The following is a 22,500-nucleotide window of genomic DNA, read 5'->3' on the forward strand; positions in this document are numbered from 1 at the left end:
CGGCGGTATCTCGGGGAGCTCTGATGAGGCGGCTGCAGGCATCAAATGCAAACCCTGCCCCTTCGTTGGCGCGGTGGGTTTTTCTCAGCTTCGATGCCAGGAAAGCACTCCGTGACGGAGTCTGCGATGTTGACTCTGGGATGACAGACGCGAAGCTGCTCTGGGACAAGTTTCCTCCGAGCCTGGGCCCGGGCCGCCGACCCACACGGTGGGTGATGGGGACACGGGCCGCAGGTGGTGCTCAGATGGGGCCGCCTGGCTTTGGGCAGCAGCCCCACCGGCGGACAGCGACCCTTAAGGATGTCACACAGAGAGAAAGAAGTCAAGCTTGCAGAGCGGCGACCCCAGCTGTGACCCCACTCTGAGACTTTTGGAGCGTGTCATCATACAGTCATCCCCCCTGGAAGCCCCGGGACCCACACTCGATCCCAGAGAACGTTGAGTCCAGAAGCCTCTCCACAACCCGACTCGGTGCAGGGAGGAGAAGGGAGCCTCTGGGCGAGCTCCTACCCGGCCCGGGGTGGGGGGGTCTGCAGCCCCAGGACGAGGGCAGCCTCCAGAACCCACAGACTCACAGACAGACACCACTTCCACGAACTACGAGACGACGTTCCTTACCAGGCAAGTCTTAGAGCAACGGAGCTCCCTCCTGGCTGAAGGGTATTCTGAGGGCCGTGGTGTGCGGGAACTGTAAAAACAGGACCTGTTAGCAAGTCTCCATGCCGGACACATCGACGTCAGCAAGACAGGTACACAGCATGCATCCAAGGTGACAATGTGCCAGGCTAGTCAGGAGTCTTAACAATATTTAATAGCCCCACTGCCTCGATCCATGGAGCAATTTAAAACTGGGAACTATGTGACCTTTGCTGCAATAAACCCAATTTGCTCAGCCCCTTTTAATGGGAAATTGCCACCTGCAAAAAGAGACGGGGGCGGGGCATCGAACAGCTTCTTGTCCGGATGGGACAGAAGAAATAAGCATAGACGGGCGGGCGGGCCCTCTCTCCCTCTCTCCCTCTCTCTCTCCCTCTCTCTAGAATTCTGAAGGTTCAGGAACTGAGGAAGTTCTCAGGGGTTCTTTCCCCCACCCTGGTTTAAGGAGCCCCCTTCACTAGACCACAGTTCCACCCAAATCTCAAGGGACCACAGCAGTTCGGTGGCCGGGGGCTGGGGGACATTCAGGGAGTCCGACCCAGGAACCTGCAACTGCCCCAGGCTTGGGGGTGTTGTGTGGCCTCAAGTCTTCCCTCTCGAACCAAGACCCGGAAAGCAGGGGCCAGTTAGGCGTTTTCTGTTCTCCAGTCCCATTAGTGGAGTAAGCCCCATGTAGACGAGCTCCTCCAGCAGCGCAGGAGGCGGGGGCCTGCAGGGAAGCCGGGGGGGGGGGGGGGGGGGGGGCCTGCCCACAGGGGTTCCCGAGCTGTGGCCTGGGATCATCAAGCCAAGGCCCCCGCCCGAGATCTCCAGGCCGCCCCTCGGGGCCAGCCCAGCGCAGCTGGGAACCCCATTCATGGGAGGGGCCTTACAGGGAAAGCAAAAGCTCCCTCTTGCTGAGCCACCTTTCGCCAAGCCCGAAGCTGCACCTTCTGGTGTTAGAGAGGCGGAATTCAGGGGGCTCAAGGGCGTGCCTACGAATGGGAAACCAGAAGGTACACTCAGAGAGCCCGTGGGGGCAGCCCCGGCCCAGGACCTCGAAACCTGGACACAGAATCACCGGCTTGCAACACCCCGTCCAACTCCAGGGTGACTCCTGGCACCCCAAGGGCGTGTGCTGACTGAGTGCGGGGCGTGTGCAGGGACGCTGCTCGGTGCAAACACCCCTGCCTGCCTGTCTCGAGACGTACGGCCAAGGTGTAGGCCTCCCGCATCCGCCACAAGCAAGGTCTCTCTCCACCCTGCTTCCATTTCTCCTCATCACATGATCTGCTGCATTTTGCTATTTCCGTATCATTCAACATCAAAACCCAGAGAGGGGACAACACGTGCTCGATGCTGTGCTTCCTCGGGTCCGTCCCAGGGATGTGCAGAGCAGACCCCAGCATCCCGTCTGGGATGGGTCTGGGAAGACCGACGTGCTTTGCTCACAAGACCCTTCACGTTTAGGGATGGGGGACAGGCTCAGATCTTCTATGCAGCCTCACGGCCTGCACGATCCTGGGACTGTTCCCCAGGGGCTGGTCACGCGGAAGTTCTGTGGATTCCAGCCACAGGGAGAACAGGGGGACACTTCACCGGGGGGAGTCCCGCATCCATGTGCCGGCCAGCCTGACACCACCGATCCCAACCTCAGTGGCCCCAGCAATCTGCCGTCGGGGCAGTGATGGGACCCCTGGCCTTCCAGCCACCAAGGCCCCGGCGTGAGGTCCGTGGCTGGCCTGGGGCTGGGCCCTCCTACGGGCTCCCTAGCAGTGAGGGGGTTCATGCACAGGTGGCTGGCCCGCCGGGGCACGGTTGGCCCTACAAGCTTCCTGCTGCTGAGCCGCAGAGCCCGTGTTCAGAGGCCAGCTGGGGTCTCGGGAGAGGAAGTCGAGTTAGTGCCCCTGAACCTTCTAGAGGGCTGCGCCTGTCTGGTGTCCTCACAGTCACTGCAGGCTGGGCGCAGGTGGGCACGTCAGATGCTCTCGACTGCGGTGGGGGGAGGAGAAAGCCAGCCCACTGACTGTCTCACTCAATGAAAGAAACAGCTGTCCCGGGGCAAGCGGTACTCACATTAGCGAGAACAGAGTGACATAACCAGAAACAGGCCCGTGGCATGAGGCCTCCCCTTGCCCCCGCCTCCCACACGGACCCCGTGCTGGGGGGACGGAGGAGGGGGCCACCCAGGAGACAGCGCCCAAAGGCCAGGTGGGTGAGGAAGGGTGGGGCGGGCAAAGCACAGAGGCAGCGAAAGGCACGGCGGGTCGCGGCCACCCCCCCAAAAATCAGCGCACAGACAAGTCCCAGGGCCTGAAATGCCACCTACTGTAACTTGATAAGCCCTGCTCTCCCGTGAAACACAGGTGAGGCCCCGCGACCTCACCCTCTGCCGCTGGCACCTGAAAATGAGCTCAGACCCACTCCTTCAGTGACTCACAGGGACTGTGTGCCAGGCCCCGGCAGCCCGGGGGCAGGTCTGCTCCGTGTCACACACTTCAGGTGCGTGAAGAGCGGGCAGGCCCGGGAGGGGGCCTAGAGGCACTCAGAGGCCGGAGCACCTGCGGCGGCGGGTGGAGGGGCAGAGGTTGGGGCACCTGCGAGGGGGTCAGAGGTCGAGGCACCTGCAAGGGTGTCTGGGGGCACGGTGGGTCAGAGGCCAGGGCACTTGCAGGGGCGGGTGGAGGGTCAGAGGTTGGGGTACCTGCAGGGGGGCCTGGGGGCACAGTGAGTCAGAGGCCGGGGCACCTGGGATGAGGGTGGAAGGTCAGAGGCCGAGGCACCTGCGGGGGCGTGACGGTGCGGCAGGGCCCTCCGAGGAGACAGATGGAGGCGAGCGGGAAGGTCCGAGGCCCTGCCACACAGGCCAGCAGGTTCTAGGAAGAAGCACAGGGGACGCAGCTTCAAGCAGGAGGAGAGGGGACATGGAGGACAGCCGGGGCGGGGGCACTGGGAGGGGCTCCTCCGAGGGAAAGGGCTTTAGAGAGGAGAGGGGAGGCCAGGAAGACGGTGGGGGGGGCCTGGCGCAGTGGGCGGCAGCCCCATCCCTGCAACCCAGTGGGCAAAGCAGCTCTGCCCAGTCCCTTGGGGGGAGTCCCTTGGGGGGAGGCGGCGGGGGGGGCACACCTATCCTCCCGAGCTCCCCCAGGGGAGACGGGGGGCTCTGAGCAGGGACGCTTTCACTGGCCAGAAGCCCAGCTGGGAGCCCACGGGCGCTGGAGGGGATGGTGCCCAGCAGGTCAAGACAGGAGCAGAGACGTGGCCCCGCCACCTCCAGGGCCCCGGCAAGGAGCCCCGAGTTAGACGCCAAGAGCCTTCCTCAGGGCCAACCCGTTGCCCTCCCGTAGTCACTGCACGCCCGTCTCCCTCTGGCCACCACGTGACTGGAAGGCCGTCCCAGTAACAAGCTACCGCTCACTGGGGCTGTCCCTGTGTCACCTGCCCACTCATGGGAACAGCCCGTATCCCAGTCACCTCCTCGCCCCTAAGCTCTGGTGGAGGGCGAGTCAGGAACTGCTGGGTGGGGGAGGGAGGGGGAGGGAGTAGAGGTGGAAGGATGGGGACAGAAGGAGGGAAGATGGATGAAGGGGGGAAGGAAGGGAAGATGGAAGGAAAGTCGGAAGGGAGGATGGAAGGATAGAAGGAAAGATGGAAAGAAGGAAGGATAAAAGGAAGGGGGATCCCTGGGTGGCGCAGTGGTTTGGCGCCTGCCTTTGGCCCAGGGCGCGATCCTGGAGACCCGGGATCGAATCCCACATCGGGCTCTCGGTGCATGGAGCCTGCTTCTCCCTCTGCCTGTGTCTCTGCCTCTCTCTCTCTGTGACTATCATAAATAAATAAAAATTTTTTAAAAAATGTTTAAAAAAAAAAAGGAAGAGAAAGATGGATGGAAAGAAGGAAGGAAAGACGGAAGAAAGGAAAAATGGAAGGAAGAAGGAAGGATGGAAGGAAGAAGGAAGGATGGAAGGAAGGGAGGGAGAAAAGATGAAAGGAAGAAAGGAAACAAGGAAGGAAGGAAGGAAGGAAGGGGGAGAGGGGCCAGTAGTCCAAGGGAGGGACGGGGGTGATGGAAGGAAGGAAAGGAAGGAGGAGGAGGCGGCGGGAAGGGGCGGGCGGGAATGGGAGGCAGGGGCAGCAGGGAGGATGCAGAGAAGGGAGCTGGCTAAGGCCCCTCCCTGGCAGGGGCTCCGCTCCGAGGGCCCCACGCTGCACCCCCGCGCGCCCGGGGAGTTGAGGGGCCTGGGGCGCCTGTGCAGCCTGGGGCAGATGGGAGCCACATCCGGGCCTCTCCTGCCAGGGAAGCGTCGGGAAAGGATTCCGGGCACGGGGACCAGCTGGCCTCCCTCTGCGTCCCCGCAGGCCGAGCACCTGCAGATAACGCCCTGCCCTCGGGGGACCTGGCCCGCCTGGGAGCCCTGCTGTCCCGGAGGGAGGCCGGAGGAGGAGCTCGGCCTTCTGTGCGGCCTGCACCCCATCCCGGGTCCCAGTCCCCCTCCCAGCCCCGCGCTCAGGAACCCGTGGGCCCCAGGGGCAGGGACCCTGCCACAACCCTATGGCTCCCCTACATGGACTCGATGTGCCCTGATTCTCGCTTTCCTTCTCCGTGAACTCTCAGGGTCGAAGGTGTCCCCAAGGGGCAGAGCCATCGTCCCTGCACGTGACCCCAGGACAGGGGTCCCGGCCAGAGCTGCTGCCCTGGGAAGAGGCCCAGGGAACTGGTGTCATTCGGGCACGACCTGCCAAGTGCATCCAGTGTGCCAGGCCCTCGGCTGGGCTCTGGGGACCCGGCGATAAGCCGTGTCCCTGTCCGGGTGGGACCTATGTTTAGTGAGCAGCTTCAAAGGAAAGATAAATAAAGGCAAAATATAATGTCAGTGGATAACGCGCTGTAAGAAGAAAATAAAGCCAAGGAAAAGGATGGACGTGGATGGAGACGGTTTTCGATAAGGTAACACAGACCCTCTCTAACTGGTGACGTCAGAGTAAAAAAAAAAAAATCCTGACTAAAGTAAGAGCGAGCACTGTGACAATCTGGGGGAAAACTCTGTAAGTGGTACAAACAGTGAGTGCAAAGGCCCCGGGGTAGGAAGGAGACGGTGCATCCAAGGGGCAGCAAGATGTTCCGAGTGCCCAGGGCGCGCTGGCGAGCAGGGGTGGGAGGGGACGGGCATACCTGGCCAGGCGGGAGGACACTGGGATTTCATTCTGAGCCACGGGCAGGTTTTGGGCAGGGGAACCCCCTGATGTGATTCACACTGTACGGGGGCCAGGCTGGCTGCTACGGGGAGGACACCGGAAGGGCTGAGAGGGGAGTCCCAGGGGGACCGGCGGAGGCCGCCCAGTTGTCCAGGTGAGAGGCGGTGCGGCCTCGGCGTGGGGCGGGAGCCGGCCGATGGCGGGAAGCACGCGGATTCGGGGTGCCCACCACGCACAGCCGGTGAGAGTGCCAAGTGGGCGCCAGGAGTGAGGGGGACGCGGGGTCGCCATGCTCGTCACGGCCAGGGCCCTGGCCACGGGCGACGCTGTCGCTTCCGTGGGCTCCTGATGCTCTGGCCTCCGGGCCCCCCTGGCCTCCCGGGGACCACCCCGTGCAGGACCCGCCGGTCCCCAAGGAGAGCTAACGGCTCCTCTGGGAGCCCCCGATGCCCTGCCCCCGCCCCAGCCGCCGCGTCCTCTGCCAGCCCCCGACCCGGGGCCACTGTCCCCTGCCCTCGAGACCCAGGCTCTGACACGGGACACTAGACCCAGCCCCTACGCCCAGGGCCTGCAGAGGGCATCCGAACCGGCCGAGACCTGCCTCCGAGCCGGCCCGGTGCCCCCGCGCAGCCCCCCACCTGCTGCGCCCCCGCCCCTTAGTAACTGCGAGTAAGGAACGGGCTTTCCCGGAGGCAGGTGCCTGCGGCTCCACTGGCCTCCGCCCCAGGGTCACCTCGGAGGCCACGGCCGCCCGCGGAGGATCGGTCCCCGCCCTCCGACTTCCGCCAGAACAGGTGCCCGGGAGCCACAAGTCATCAGCCCCCGAGTGTCCCGACCGAAGAAGGAGCCCCGGGGCCCCAGCCTGTCCGCCGCTCGGGCCCCACGCCTGCTCCGGGGGCCCGTGGGGTCCGCGCGGGGTGAGCGCGTGGGCCGGGCGGCCGGGCGCGGGCCCTCGGCACCGTGGGATGTCTCGAACGCTCCATCGCGGAGCGCGGGCTGCCCAGACGTGCTTCCGAGGGAAGCCTCTTCTTTCGTTTTAAAACAAAGGTAACTTTGATGCGGGAGCCACCTGATACCTGTTCGATCTAAATGCTTTCAGGATACACAGACATCAGACGCGCGCAGGAACCTGAGGCCCGCCGTGGCAGCCGGGGCGCTGGGATGATGAAAGGAGCGGGAGCCTTCTTCCCGTCAGCCTGCGCCCCGGTGCATGTATTTTTACATGCTTTAGCACGGAAAAAAAAAAAAAAAAAAAAAGCCAAGATGCTCAGAGCCAATCAAATTACTTCCCTGTCTCTTTAATAAACAAATCCATGTGCACATTAACAGTGTTGAAAATTCAATTTAAACTCTTTGTCTGTTGCTGCTTACTCTAAAGATGGTCTTTCTTAAACAACAGAACACCAAGGAGTCGTTAGTGCTCTCTCTTCATTACTTCAAAAAACCAATCATTAGACACCAGAGTATATACGTAATTAGAAAATCACTTCCTTTGCAATCCAAGCTAAGTAGTTTACATACTGTAATTACAGGGACAAAATCAATTTTTAATCATTTCCCTGATTGGGCTCATCAGCTCTGTGGGAACATTGTAACCTGCTTGTTGTGCAAAAGGAACATCTGGGCTAAAACAATTACCCTTTGTTTGCTACAATATTCCTTAAATCTTTTTGCTTGCATAAAAAAAAATGAAAACACGAAGACAAGATATTTGGATGTCTTTTTGTCCTCCATCGACACATACCCGAAAGTTCTTCTCGTGCCGTGAGTTCAACGTTGCCCGGAATTTACGGTTTAACAGTACACATCCAAGGAATGTATTTTTTCAGTGAGATAAAAGTATCTGATTGTTTTAAAGATCCATTCAGCTGCCTAATTGTTCCATAGCTAACACATGGTATTCAAACAACCCACACATTACAAAAGCTCATCTGGGTAATCACGGGCAACTATTATTGCGATGGTTTACACTTTTCTAATACAAATGAATGGATTTTATCAAAATTTAAAAAAAAAAAAAAACTAAAAAGCTGAGTATGTGTGAAAAATAGTTGGTATGAATTGGCAAGGCGAGGCTAAGCATTTTGTTCTCTTAATAGGAAATGACCTCATTTACACTGGAGTAATAATTAGTACTGCTTCACTGACAGTTAAGAAAAAAAACTTTCCCAGTATAATAAGGCTGCATCTCCTTTGTTAGGAGATCTACATTGATTATTAACCCTTGCCAAGAAATTCCAAGTTTAACTCCGCGTTCCACTGGGCTCGCGCTTTGCTGGCGAAGGGGAGAGCGAGCTGTTCTGGAGGCCGCCGCCTGTCACCCCGATTCCCAAAGTTTTGCCACGGAGCCTCCAAGGGACAACCTGAGACACTCGGCGTCCCCTCTGAAGACGCGTGGAGAGCCCGTGCCACCCACCCCGCAGCCACCAGGGCCCCAGTCGGCCCCGGTCCCCCCCCACCCACCACATCCCCCCCAACTCCGTCCTTTTGAAGTTTGTTGGCTTTGAATTTCGCTTGCAAGTCCCCCAACCTACAATTAATTCATCGTCAAACCAGCCCTGAGAAGGAGAAAAGATGGGGAATTCTGACCCAGCCTGTAGGCTGAGCTCGTAGGGTAAGAAGCACAGGCCACGTGCGCACGGCTCCCACGCGGCTCACGCCCAGGAGGGGCACCCAGCTCTGCCCCGAGGCTGTTCTCTGACCGCCCCCCCACACACACCCCATGTCTTTGCCCAACCCGGCCCCGGCTCTCACCCCGCCCCGGAGAAGGCAGGTCCCGCATCAGCCCGAGCAACACTCCACGGGGCTGGCAAACTGGACCACCCTGGCCCCCAGACGGGGGATAGGTACGGTAAAGAAGAAAAGAAAAAAAGAATCCCCCAAACTGCAAATGCTCTGGAATAAATCCTATCAGCGCACGAATTAAAAATATTTATCCCTCCATGGAAGAGACTGCGTATCATCAACAAATCACAAGGTGTCTATGGAGTAGCTTATCTTGAAGAAGAAATGGGAAATAACCGGAAAGCGCAAAGCGCCTGTTCTCTCTTTCATCTACACTTACCGCAGGAACGTGGCCGCTCAGGTGCTCTGCTTGGCCGGCGCTGCCGGGACGTGACAGCAAGCGCACCGGCCATCTGACGGCCACCGGCCCCGTGTGGCTACTGAGCACCTACCCCCGGCCCGACTGACATGAGCCCTGGGCCCAAGACACACATCACATTCAGAAGAGCCTAAAATGCTTCATTCTTGATACTTTCTACCTGTTGAAACCATGATATTCTGGATACACTAAAAATATAGTCTTGAAATCAACTTCACCTGTTCCCCCTTAGCCACTCGTAATGTGGCTACTAGAAGTCTAAAAGTGTATGCAAGCGTAGTTTGCCCTCTGTTTACGTTGTATGCTGCCCAGTGAGGGCTCAGCGAAACATCAGGCTGTTTTGACCACCAAATCTGGCCATAAGAAAGCCCCCTGTTGGGACGCCCCGGGGGGCTCAGTGGTTGAGCATCTGCCTTCGGCTCAGGGCATGATCCTGGGGTCCTGGGATCGAGTCCTGCATCGGGCTCCCTGCAAGGAGCCTGCTTCTCCCTCTGCCTGAGTCTCTGCCTCTCTCTCTGTGTCTCTCATAAATAAATAAAATAAAATAAAATAAAATAAAATAAAATAAAATAAAGCCCCCGGTCTTCTGAAGCAGGCAGTTAGAGGAAATGCATTGTCACCACTATCACTCTGGACATGTGGGTTCCAGAGATATTCTCTGCAGTCAAAGTGAAAGTTGCACAAGTTTTAACTGAGCCACTCTGGGAGTTCCTCTTACAGGTGTTGCTTTTTTCAGCTCATTTACTTTTACCAGTACAAAAATTGATTATTCAAGTAATACTAGGCTCACTTCTAGAAAATCTGGAACATACGAGAAACCACAAAGAGGAAAATAACGACAACCCATAGTTCTATCAGCTGGTGTGATTGCTTTGATATTTTGGCACATTTCTTCCTATTCTTTCCTGCATGTCTGCGTGCGTGCGCATACATGTGTAAGTTCATAAACACAGCTGAGGACACACTGCAGGTGTGTCTCTGACTTCACATGTCCTAAAACCCCAGGTCTCAAGTGTAAGTAGATGCTACTCGGCCATATGAGAATAGAGGCCGTTGGCCGCGCTGGCTAAGTTGGTTGTTTTTTGTTGTTGTTGTTTGTTTGTCTTTGTTTTTACTGTTTATGGAGTTTCCTTTATTTTTATTTGTTTTTTAATAAATTTATTTCTTATTGGTGTTCAATTTGCCAACAGCTGGCTAAGTATTACGCACGTATTACAAAGGAAAAGCATTAAGAGGGGGAAAAAAAGGCACATGTTGGGAGGGAACAAAAAAAATCTTAGCTAAATAGCTATCTGATAAAGGACCGGTGTCCAAAATATACAAAGAACTCTTTAAACTCAACAACAAGAAACAAACAGGCCAATTAAAAAGGGGCAGGAAGTCTAGATGTTTCACCAAAGGAGATCTACAGATGGCAAATAAGCACATGAGGAGACGCTCGGCATCGTGTGGCATTCAGGGAATGCGAATGCAAGCGATAACGAGATACCACTACACACCTATTAAAATGACTGAAACCCAAAACACAGACACCAAATGCTGGCAAAGACCCGGAACAACAGGATCTCTCATCCACGGCTGGTGGGGACGCAGAGTGGCACAGCCACTTCGGAAGACAGTTTGGCCGTTTCTCACACAACCAAACACACCCTTCCCGTCCAGTCCAACACCCCTGCTCCTCGGTAGGTACCCAGAGGAGGTGAAAACCTGCCTCCGCACAAAAACCCGCACACAGCTGTGCATAGCAGCTCTACTGGAGATTGCCAAAACACGGAAGCACCCAAGATGTCTCTCAATCACAGAACGGATAAACCGTGGCACCTCCAGCTCCAGACAATGGAACAGCGCTCAACGACAGAGAGAGGTGAGCTATCGAGCCACGAAATGACATGACGGAGCCATAAATACGTATAACTAAGTGAAAGAAGCCAATCCTAAGAGAAGACATCCCGTGTGATTCCAACTCTGACATTCTAGAAAAAAAGGCAAAACAAAGGAGATAGTTAAAAAAAAAAAAAAAAAAACCACCTGTGGTTGCCAAGAGGCAAGGGGAGGAGGGATGAGTAGATGATGGAGCATGGGGGATCGTAGGACAGTGAAACTATCCGGTGTGCAACGACAGTGGCAGGTGCCCGTCACCTCTCCCTTGCCCAGGCCCGTACAACACACACCAGCAGCAGAGTGGTCTTTCCATGTAAACGACGGACTTTGGTTCACGATCACGTATGAATGTAGGCCCATCAATTAGAACAAGCGCATTAGCCTGACGTAGACGTGAATAATGGGGGGACACGGAGGCGGGCGGGATGGGAGCTGTACTTCCCACTCGATTTTTCTGGACCCCCAAAGCTACTCTGAACAACTGTATTGGTGTCAAGAGAATGAAGGGAAGCGGGAAGGAGCAGCTTTGAAGAAGCCCAGCGGAAGGCTTCCGCCCTGCAGAGCGGGCCATCTCCCCGGCGCTCAGAGGCCAGGGCTCCTCCGGAGCGTCCTGGCCACCACCTCGCTGGCGACTCGATGCCCCAACGCCTCCCAGAGCACCTCCCGGGCTGCTCTTCATGAATCACGCTTGGGGCACGGTGCAGGCCGCACGTCTGGAGCGCTCGCTTAGCCCCGGCCTGACTCGTGTGCACGACGGTTCCGCTGTCACTCTCGTCGGTTCCTTTCCCGAGGTGACCCGGCCCGTGGCTCCAGAGCAGAGCCCAGGGCGGCCAGGCCTGCACTCGCTGCTCAGGGTGTAGCTGCCCCACACACAGCCTGGCAAAGGATCTCCCCGGAGGACGTCCCCATCCCTGGTGGGACATCCCCATCCCCAGTGGGACATCCCCATCCCTGGTGGGACATCCCCATCCCTGGTGGGACATCCCCATCCCGGTGGGACATCCCCATCTCCAGTGGGACATCCCTGCACGGCCCCATCCTTGTGTCTCCCACATGGAAACCCGACGCCCTGGGAAGGACCGATGAGGCACCAGACAGAGGTGCAAGGAGGACATGAACCGCCTCCCCTGCAGGGTGGGGAGGGATGGTGGGTGGAGTTGGGATGGTGACCAGGGGTTGTGGTGTTGTCTTCAGTTCTCTCCCGGGACACAAGGTGCCATCCCAACACGGCGGTCCTCCTCAATGGCCACCTCTGAATCCCTAGTAAGTTTGGCTCTCCAGCTATTCTGGACAAGGCCAAGAAGAGTCAAGGGTGGACCGATCTGGAGGCCAAGTAAAAATATTTCACACTGTCTTCCTGGGATCCTTATGGTAACAAGAAGAAATAGTAAATGCCAAAGCCATGGGGCCCTCAAGCAAAAAAAAAAAGAAAAAAAGAGCAAAGATGAAAGATGAAAAATAATCGGGGAAGTCTTCAAGAACATGCACTCTGAGCCCAGAACCCACTGCAGGGCGTGCAAACACGGGGGACAGAGCGGCCCCGAGAAAGCCTGGTCTTTTCCAAGCCTGGCTTGTTCAGCAGCCAATGGCAGGTCCCCCCTCCTCCCCCCGTTTGTAAAGTTTCTATTCCAGAAAACTCAAACCTAACAACTGACAGAAAAAGAAGGGGGGGGGGGGCGGCGAGGAAAAAAAGTCCTTTTCCCCTCTCATCTTCCAAGATTTTCCATTTTGGTAAAGATTCTATAAACATTCTTAGAAAGAGTACGTTCTCCGTCCTCTGCCCACAGGTAACAAGGATGGCAGATGTTTCAGAAACAGCACATTATAAAAAAAAAAAAAAAAATCCAATGTCACTAAAACCAGAATGGAAAATGTTTTATACATTAACAAACACTGTAATGAATTTGCACAACCTTAACCGACTGTATACCCAGCATAATGAAATGGTCTCCATCCTTTCAAATGAAAAATTACGTATGCTAGCGCATTGCTTTAGAAAAGCATTGTTCTTAAAAAAAAAAAAAAAAAAAAAAAAAAAACCTGCAATTTTTTTTTCCCAGCTACCATGTAATTTGTGAGATGCATTTTTAAATGTTCTGCAACAGCGGCGGCTGCATCAGTCAGATGATACCGAGAGATAATTCACCAAACCGTCACATGATCTTCCATCACTCCAAAAGACGCGAATATATTGCCACAAGCTTTGGGAATAATGGGTGCACCTGTTTACCGTGTCACCTCTGTTTGCTAATTGTCTCCTTGAGCTACATTTTACTTCTAATGCATTTATTTTTGACAGGCAGTGTCTATTTAGAAATCACATTACTTCAAGTGCAATTGTTCTTTTGTCTATCAAGTAAATGAAGTGTTGTTATACAGATTTCAGGTTCTGATTAGTAAAGTATCAGAGCCCCAAAAAGGTCAATCAGTTATTTACCTGAGGTAATAGAAGGATGACAGACATCCTGAATATTCTCCGGCGCAGGCTATAGGCAATTTCATTATAATTACTCAAGTCGGCGGAACTTAAATGTATGTTTCTGGGGTTGGGAGGCGAAAAGGGCTCGCCCGGAGCACCTGCCTGGAGACCGGCGTCCGCGCAGAGCGGCCTTGTGTTTCCACGCGTGGGTGTCACCAACCCCAACGTGCAGGCCTCGGAGGCGCCAGCGAGGGTGTGCGCGTGAGCGTGAGTCCCTCTCCGGCGGCTTGCACGGGCTCTCCCGTTGAGATGGATCTCTTGAAACCATCCTCAAATCACTTCGCTGTGCAGGTCTGATGTGGTGAGTGGGTCCAGCCCACCGTGGGGGGGATCACAAACGGACACCCAGGGAAAGCCGGGAACGCGCGCCGAAGGGCCACCCAACTGCCGGCGGCCGGGAGGCAGCGGACCAGGTGGGCCCCGGGACAGGCCTGGGAGCCACGCGGAGCCCGACGCGCACGGGCGCGGCTCCTCCACCTGCACCGGGAGACGGGCGGGCGGCCGAGGGGGCAGCGTGAGCAGGTGCTCGGGGCAAAGGACCAGATGTTCCTGTTACCTGAGCGCCGACTCGCTTCCTGGCGCCCAGACCCGAACGTCTGCCCCTCGAGGGCCCTCGAGTTATTCCTACGGGCCATCCCTGCACCCGACCTCCCGCCTCCTCCGCAGCCCCCCTGCCCGCCCCCCGAATGGTGGAGACGGTTCTATACCCAGGAGTCGCCTTGTCTCCCACGTGGATCGCCTACGATCTGCCGTTCACTCCTCGTGACTTCCTCTAACGGCCAAGCCAGGACTCTCGGCCTCCCTGCCGGGGCTTGGGTGCTTGGGTGCTTGGGTGCTTGCCCTCCTCGGCGACACGGCTAAGCTCCCCCCGGGGGCCGAGCCCCGCACCCTCGGAGCCCCTCGCTGGGCCACGATGCTCTGCGCGCCCCCAACGCCCACCCGGTGCACAGGCCTGTGCCCGGGGTCACCCCGGCGGGCGCGGCGGCTTCGGGAGAAGCCCGGGGACCCACGGCGACGCAGTCCTCTTGCCGGAAGAAAGAGACGCGAAAAGCCACGCTCGCCTTAAGTCACACTCTAAATTGGCTCCCTGGAGCATTCCCTACCTTGTTCGCTAAAGACTGCGTGTGTTTCCTCGGTGTTTAGCATATGCCGTGTAACCTGAGCAGGACTCGCATTGTTTCACTAGTTGTTTTTCCAAAGTGTTTTCCCATCAGGACCATAATTATATGCAAACTACTTAGAACCGCTCGCAAACGCGTTTTAAACGTTCCCCAGGATCTTCCTGCCACCTAAAAGCAGGAAGAGGGGAAATCACTGGAATCCTTCCTTGGGGCCCCCCGGGGCCGCTGAGATGGGTGCACCCCCCCCCCCGTGCACCCACCCCCAGAGTCTCCTCGAGAAGCAAAACCTCCGCGACATTTTCTCCTGGAGCGACGAGGAATGTCCTCTTCATTCTGCAATTTATTTCGACTCTAAGTACTCTAATCATGGCAAGTACTTTTTGCTTTTTAAACAGCCTGCTTGTTTTCACAGGTCAAGAGCATAAATAAAACAGTCAAGTTGGAAACTTGGAAGGCTCGTTTGCAGGAGAAGGAAGTCGTTACAGATCGTCCGTCTGCTCAGACACCAGGCAGCTCGCAGGAGGCAGCTTCGCCGCGTGCAGGCCAGACCCCGCGTGGCCAGCGCCTCCCGGGAGGGCTTCCCACGAGGGTCGGCCGGCGCCCTGTCCTCTCGTCTCGGGAGAATTCCACCCGTGGGAGAGCCTCGACAGCGGCCAGGACCTTGTGCGGGGTCTATTCTGGAAGGTTCTAACACAGATTACCCTCCAGGCCAAGGATTACATCCTGGCACCAGGGTCGGCAGACGCAGGGTCCCCCGACGTGGCCGGAGCCCCGAAGCGCTCGCCGTGAAGTTCGCTCACGTCCCCACCGAAGGGGCTCCTGCTGCGATGTCAAGGGCCCGCCGATGACACCTCGGGATCCCAACCCGACTGGGTCGTTTCTCGATTGCAGGGAGTCCCAGGAAAATGAGGTGCCCCGAAGCCAGCACATCGGGGATCAAAAGGAAGAAAGGAGGGGACAGTCACAGTCTGCCTTCCCATGTGGGACGCCCAGGGGCTCCGCGGGGGAGCGGCTGCCTTGGGCCCAGGGAGTGACCCCGGGGTCCCGGGATCGAGGCCCACGTCGGGCTCCCCGTGCGGAGCCTGCTTCTCCCTTGGCCTGTGTCTCGGCCTCTCTCCAGGTCTCTCAGGAATAAATACATAAAATCTTAAAAAGAAAACGGAAACGGGGTGCCCACCACGGAGAGCAGAGATCATAACCAAATAAAACGTATTCAGTTGCGGAGCTCACACACACACACACACACACACACACACACACACGCTCGCACACGCGCACGCGCCATCACTGATGAGCCTGATGGAGAAAACCCGACTGCCGCCCGCGTGAAGCCCCATAAGAACTCGCTGTCGACACCGGGGCCACCGGAGCAGACAGGACTGGACTGAGGAGCCACCGGAGGAGGAAATTCTAGGACGGCTTCAGGATCCGGTGACTCCTTCCCGGGCCCCAACGACGGCCGACGGGGGGATCAGGGTGCTGGGGGGGGGGCAGCCCCCCGGGGACGGCACGGCAGGGCGCCAGGCGGGGGGTGAGCCCCTGCCCCCAGGGGCGGCTGGACAAGGGCCCCGGAGGGCAGGCCCTGGGGCAGCCCCAGACCAGCCCGCATTTTTATCACCACCTTCGCTTCCTTTTTTTTTTTTTCTCTTTATTCTGCGTGCGCCAGGAGAGTCCCGCCCCCTCCCTCTCTTTTTTATCAAACATTCCTAATGTAGTGATAAAATGAGGAAGAATGAAAGATTATTATAAAACAGGACTTTTATGGCTGGCGTCTATGGAACAGTCACACTGTTACATATATTTTCTCTAAGTAATCAGGAATGTATTGGTATTTTGAAATTATGTATCTCTAATAACACAAAAGTACTTAAGAACAGAAATAGACAGTAATGGAAAATGCAGTCAACTGTTGACAACATATAGAATTTCTGAAAATAATTTGCAGAGAACAGCACAGCAGATGAGTCAAAATTTTCACAAAAATATTTCTTGCCTCCGATAGTCCAATGTAATTCATTTTCTATCTCTGTTCATTAATCATTGTTAAAATTAGTGATCCATTTCTTCCACTCTGCCATCTGCACTCAGCTTCGTAACAAACATGACACCTTCCTGCATAATAAAACCTGACAACTACTAGGATGCATTTCCAAATAGCTTTCTGCATATTTGCACCTCTATAACGGATTCCGTTGTCAGACAAAAGTGGATTATTTAACCAGAGTTCTTTCTTTATCAATTCTGAACACAGATGTGCGCGAGTGTGTATGTGTGTGCTAAAATACGATCAAGAAGAAGAAGAAGAAAAAAAAAAAACGTTAATTTTAATTAAAACGAACTCGTCCTGCCTTAAGGAGAAGGTATTTTAAATCCAGGTACGCCAGCCAAGATCGCTCCCCAGAAGCCCGGCTGTGGGAGGATCACGCCTGAGATAGGAAGTTTACGTAAATAATGTGTGGCTTCATCTTATAAACTTTTCTAATAAAAATGATCTTGACATTCCAACCTCCTAAAATAAAAAAAAAAATTTTTTTTTTCATTTTAATATCCTGCTTTATTTTGCTTTTTCAGGCTTTGATCACGGAATTTCAAATAAATACTTTTAGGGAAAGACAAAACAATCAAGGAGCAGAGAGATACAGACGGGAACACCGATGAATAATTAAACACATGCCAAGCGTTCCCTTGGGGGAACCACCACGGGGTCCGAACCGCAGGGAAGCTTCTCGGTCCTCCCGGGTGGCGTGCCATGTGGCAGCAATCCGAGTGACGGTGACGGGGGCAGAGACGAGGAGCCACACGGCGGGACCCTGCCCTCCACCCTCTGACACAGCAGCCTCTCGGGAAGGAAGCGCGTGGGCTTCCAAGAGGGGCGCCCCCCCCCACCGAATGGCAGAGCAGACCCGCTTCCCTGCAGAGACATACGCAGGTGACACCAGGTGGCCCAAGGTGAACAAAGATGGCCTGAATCCTTCATCCTTCCTGCCCACCTGCGGCCCCCGCCCCCTGGGAATAGGGGAGCCCCGAACTAGGCCCTCCCAGGTCCTGGAGACACATTTACAAGCGATGCCACTTCCACCTGCACCTGTGCCTCCGCCCCCCACCCCCACCGGCACCTGCCCGGTTCCATCCTCCGGAAGACTGGGAGGGGGTGTCGACACCGCATCGGCCCCGGGGTCGCTCACCACGTGGCAGGAGAGACACGATGCGGGCAGATGTCTCCAAACCAGGCCAGTGACAGGTGCCACCGCCCAGGAGACCTCACGCTAACCGGCCACAGGTGGGGACTGGGAGAGTCCCGGGAGGGCGGGTGGCGGCGTCGATGCAGGTCTCAAGAAGCCACCAAGTGGGAGAGGAATGGGATCCCGGCAGGGGTGGGGGCACCTGGGCACTGCCCGCGGGACCGAACCCGCAGGGGGAGCGGCCAGTCCTGTCCCCGAGGGCCAGACACACGGTCATGGGCGCAAGGGGACGGCTGGGGACGTAGCACTCGGGAGCCGCAGACGCCAAACTACGCCAAGTCCAGCCCGGCAGCCCACAGCCTCACCATAACCCGCACGGTGTCTCTCAGTCTCTCCCTGTGTCTCTGTCCGTCTCTGTCTCTGCCTCACACGCACGCACGGGCCTATTGACAGAGCAGAACTTTTTGTTTAATCCCTCTGGTTTATCTTTCTCTGTCCTCACAGCCTGGTGTGGAGCTTGGAGCGGATCCCCTAACTAAGCCTGATTAGAATGAGAACAGTCAAAAGACAAACTTTGCAAAAATCAAGGTTTAAAATAGAAATAGCAAGTGACCCTCAGCTGCCGGCTGGGACAGTGACAATAGCGACTCTTTTGTTAAACTTTCCTGTGAGACGTGCTCACCAGACTGGGGTGGGTGTGCGTGCGTGCGTGCGTGTGTGTGTGTGTGTCTGTCTGTCTCATATATAGGAGAGAGTGGGAGAAAGGTCTTAAAATAGCCGTGGCTTAAACAAAAAAAAAAAAAAAAATTAATCATAAATTACCATTCACCCCTTAGCAGCCAAAACGTCTGTGGATCCGTTGAACATACACCAGATCCACAAATATTCCCTATAAATATTTCAGAGCTGGAAACCTCCCTCCCACTTGGTCCCCGGGCCTGAAGGATAGAACACACGCACGCACACGCGCGCACATGCACACGCGGGGGCGGGGGGGGCTGCGGAGCCCCCTCCCCCAGGCCCTGCCTTGCAGCCACCCGGGCCCGCAGCCTGCAGTTGCCGCTTCCCTTCAGATGCCTGCATCCTGACACATTCAATTTCAGGTTATCAGCACATCTGAATTATAGAATACTGATGGGGATAGAGGGCAGGCCTCCCCGGGCTGATTAGCACCATTTAAGAAAGCTTTCGCCAGCCGGCTTCACTGGCTGGGAGCGCCACCATGGTGGGTGGCCTTTCCGTATTAGAAGTCAACACGGAGCTGTCTCATTTGAATTAAATATGGACAAAAAGGAAGATCTGATTATGCTTATTCATAGCTAACCTTTCAAGTCCACCAGGCTGCCAAACTTGGAAGTGAAAACTCCAAGTCCCTCTCCTGTGTTTCTGGATTGTTGGGTCGTTATTTTTCCCCGTCTGGGAGTCTGAAGGGTGCGTGTCCATGTGCGAGTGTGTGTGTGTGTGTGTGCGTGTGCACACGTGTGGATTTCTGCTGGGCCCAGTCGGAGAGTTTCTTTCTAGAAAGATGCCTCGGTCAGGATCCAGGGAAAAGCTTTTCACCGGCCGACCGAGAGACAGACAATAATGGAAAGTCCAAGTCTGGTCTTAATCCGTAAATATAGGAAAATAAGCACGCGCGCGTGCACGAGTGCGTGTGCGCACACGTACAAGCACACACAAGTTTGGCGATAGGGGACTTCTGGCACCAGAGCTGAGGGGCTGAGCGTTTGATTAGCACAAGTAAATTTCCGACGTGGGGCTGAGTGGCCCAGTGATTCAGAAAAGACCTAAACGTACAGAAAACTGGAATCGCTGAGTTGAGAATAATACCCTCATTCACGGTAGCGTTTACCTTTATATCTTCGCTTTCACAGATACGCACACACCCCATTATTTTTAATTCCCCTCCTTCCTCAGCATGGGTGACTCCTTCAACACCGAGTTAATAAAACGAGCGGGGAGTCTCGGGGAGCGCCGGGGCCCGCCCCCCGCCGCCGACTCACGGGAGGTGGTCCCCGAGCGTGGGGGACGGCCCGGGCCGGGCGCCGGGCCAGGGAAGGGACGCTGTCATGGCCTTCCGAAATAATTATGCTCTGGGGCCCACCCCTGGCACCCACGGGACCAGCCAGACTCTGGGTCCGTTCGATTCCGTCTGACACACACTCGCAGGGCTCATGGGCCGCCGGGGATGTCCTCCCGCGGGCCCGTCCACACCGTGGGGTCCTCTGTCCCCCCGCCCGCCCCCCGTCTGAGCACCCACGCCGGACAGGGTGACCCGGCGCACCTGCCTTTCCAGGTCATTCCCACGGGGCCAGCAGCTCCTCAAGGACGGACACCCCGACCCATCCTCCCCAGAGTCCTCCCCGAAATATCTCAAAGACTGAATCGACCAACCCCAGCCAGCCGCCTGGACACACACACAGAAAGGGGGGGCCGGGTGCGAGCACAGTAGAGTCAGGGCGGTCAGCCCCCCACGGGTGCCTGGTCCCCACCACAACCCCACCGCCGCAGGGAAGGGTCACTGTGGGGCCTCCCCGCCTCACCGGCCACCTGGGCCCCTCTGAGCATCACCTGCAGCGAGGCACGTCCAGTCCCCGGCCACGCTGCTTCTCCAAGTCTGCAACCCAGGGCAGCGCGGGGCTGCTCGTGCCCGGGGTCCCCTCTCCACACCCACGACCCGAAATGCTAGACACAAAACACGGCCGACAGCAAGGCTCCAGGAAGGGGGTCCCTGGCGGCCCCGCAGGCAACACGAGGCCTCCACGTGGACCCCAAGGTCCACCCAACGCTAGTCCGGGCCAGAGTTTCTGTCATCGTGAGTCCCGGCATCGGGAAACCCGGCGTCGCCGTGGGGCGAGGGCCACTTTCTGGCTGGACCTCGCGGCCCCACGTCCCGGGTGGCCAGGGCGGAGGAGAAGCAGCCAGGCTCAGTCGTCTCCCTCCGGGGAACTTGGGGGGGTCTCTGCTGCGGGAGGGGCGCTGAGCTCGGCGTTCTCATTGGTCGGTTATGGCTTGGTGGAGGTTTTCTTTTATGCAACACCCCTGTCGCCACCCAAACCAAACCCCCGTTTCTGAAAGGGGCGAACTACATTTCTCATCGCTAGCTTTGAACCTGCAGACCTCCCACGGTGCCAGTAATTGCATTGCCCACCAGACGCAGAAGTGCACCCACAAGCAGCACGAAACACGGGGCCGGGGGGGGGGGGCTCGTATCAATAAAACATGCACCCGGGATGCGCCTGGCGCGCACCTGCCGCCGCGACCCCCGGGCCTCCCGGGGTGGGGGGGCCAGGGGTGCAGCGGGCACCCTCCGCCGGTGCTCCCTGCCGCTGTCCCCACCCCGCAGTCTGCACAGACCACCTTCACGGCTGCGGCCGCGACCCCGGCCACCTGAACGGTTACTGACTTCACACTTGGCCTTGCGTTGACTTTAAATCAACTCGCTTTCTTTTCCAACTTAGCCCCACCTTAAGCAATAACAGCTGCGAGATCACAGCTAGGACGCGCCAGTTATAGTTTTCTAATAGGTCTTAAAATACCAACTGTTAAAAATTTTTAAATCTATGTATCAGCTAAAATAGTCTCCCGTAGCACGAGCTGCATTTGGGGAGGCCTCCAGGAGCACAGCCGACGGGGCGGGCGTGCGGGCTCTGCCTCCGGCCTGTCCGGGCGTTGAGGTTCACTAGACCCCGGGCCTCACGCGTGGGCCGGCTGCCGGCTGCGCCGTGGGCTCCCAGCACAGGCCTCCGGCCCAGGGAAGGACCCTCTGGAGCCGCCACGGGTGTCCGGCCAACCTGCGTCTGTCTTCCCTAAAGCCACCCCCGGCCCGTCTTCCCAGGTGTCGGGGCCGCCATCCGCGCTCACACGGCCCACCCCTTCCCAGCCCCGCACGCGGGTCCTACCGCCCGGACTCCTCTGCCCACGGACACACCGACTGAAGCTCCGCGGCGCCGGGCCGCCCTCCCCCCACACCGGCAAAGCCTGAACAGCCAGCTTGAGGGACCCCACGGAAGGTCTTTCCTGGACATGAGTGGCCGCCGACCAGACAGGGTCGCATGCGGCGGGACGAGAAAGTCCTGGAGCCGTCGCTGCACTGACTGATGGCAGCAAGGATGGATGGAATTCTTCCAAATTCATGCTCTAAAATACAGGTTTTTAAGACATCTGAGTCACCAGGGGCGCCTGGGTGGCTCAGTCAGTGGAGCGTCTCCCTGGCTCAGGTCATGATCCCTAGGTCCTGGGATGGAGCCCCGAGTCGGGCTCCCTGCTCAACGGGGAGCCTGCTTCTCCCTCTGCCCCTCCCCACCATTCATGCGCTCATGCTCGCTCTCTCTCTCTCTCAAATAAATAAATTAAACAAAATAAAAAAATCCAAGTCACCTGTTCATGTTCAATATCCTAATGCTCAAGTGGCAAATTTCTGAGAGAAACCCCGGTAAGGGAACTCTAAAAAAGGCAAAGGTGAAAAGTATCTCCTGTTTCATGACCATTGTGTGTCCTTTTGTAGTTTAACCAAATAATTCGGGCAGTAACCTGGCTTCTTGGGTCTAAAGCGCCTGTGAGTGCAGCCTCTGGGGAAAGTTCTAGAGCAGAGCAGACATGGGGCCTGGGCATCCCTCCAGTCCTGGAAAAGCCATGCCCACATTACATGTCCTAAAGCCATGGTGCTCAGACCTCAGCTGCCTCCGAATCTCCTGAAAGACATTAAAACACAGACCGCAGGGCCTCACCCCCACAGGTGCCGATGCCGTGGGCCTGGGGCCTGAGAACCTACATTTCCAACAAGTTCCCAGGTGATGCCGGTGCTGTTGGCCCAGGACCACAGCTGCACTATCCCCGCCCTAGGCAATCTCGGGACCCTGCTGTGGCATTGCCCACTCCCCAATACCTCAAGTTGATAAT

General features: G+C 56.8%; 1 protein-coding gene across 4 annotated transcripts in view; it reads right to left on the bottom strand.

The window, feature by feature from the left end:
- The window catches only part of ZNF536 (zinc finger protein 536), a 430,531-nt gene that overhangs the window by 376,025 nt on the left and 32,006 nt on the right, over nucleotides 1-22,500 (bottom strand). The window contains exon 2 of one of the 4 annotated variants that reach the window (XM_077856538.1): nucleotides 619-688. The exons of the other annotated variants lie outside the window; for them this stretch is intronic. The gene's annotated coding sequence lies outside the window, so the exon portion shown is untranslated. The remainder of the gene's footprint in view (nucleotides 1-618; nucleotides 689-22,500) is intronic. 4 annotated transcript variants of the gene reach the window in all.

The sequence above is a fragment of the Canis aureus genome, chromosome 1 (assembly GCF_053574225.1).
Source record: "Canis aureus isolate CA01 chromosome 1, VMU_Caureus_v.1.0, whole genome shotgun sequence".
In the NCBI taxonomy this organism is placed as follows: domain Eukaryota; kingdom Metazoa; phylum Chordata; class Mammalia; order Carnivora; family Canidae; genus Canis; species Canis aureus.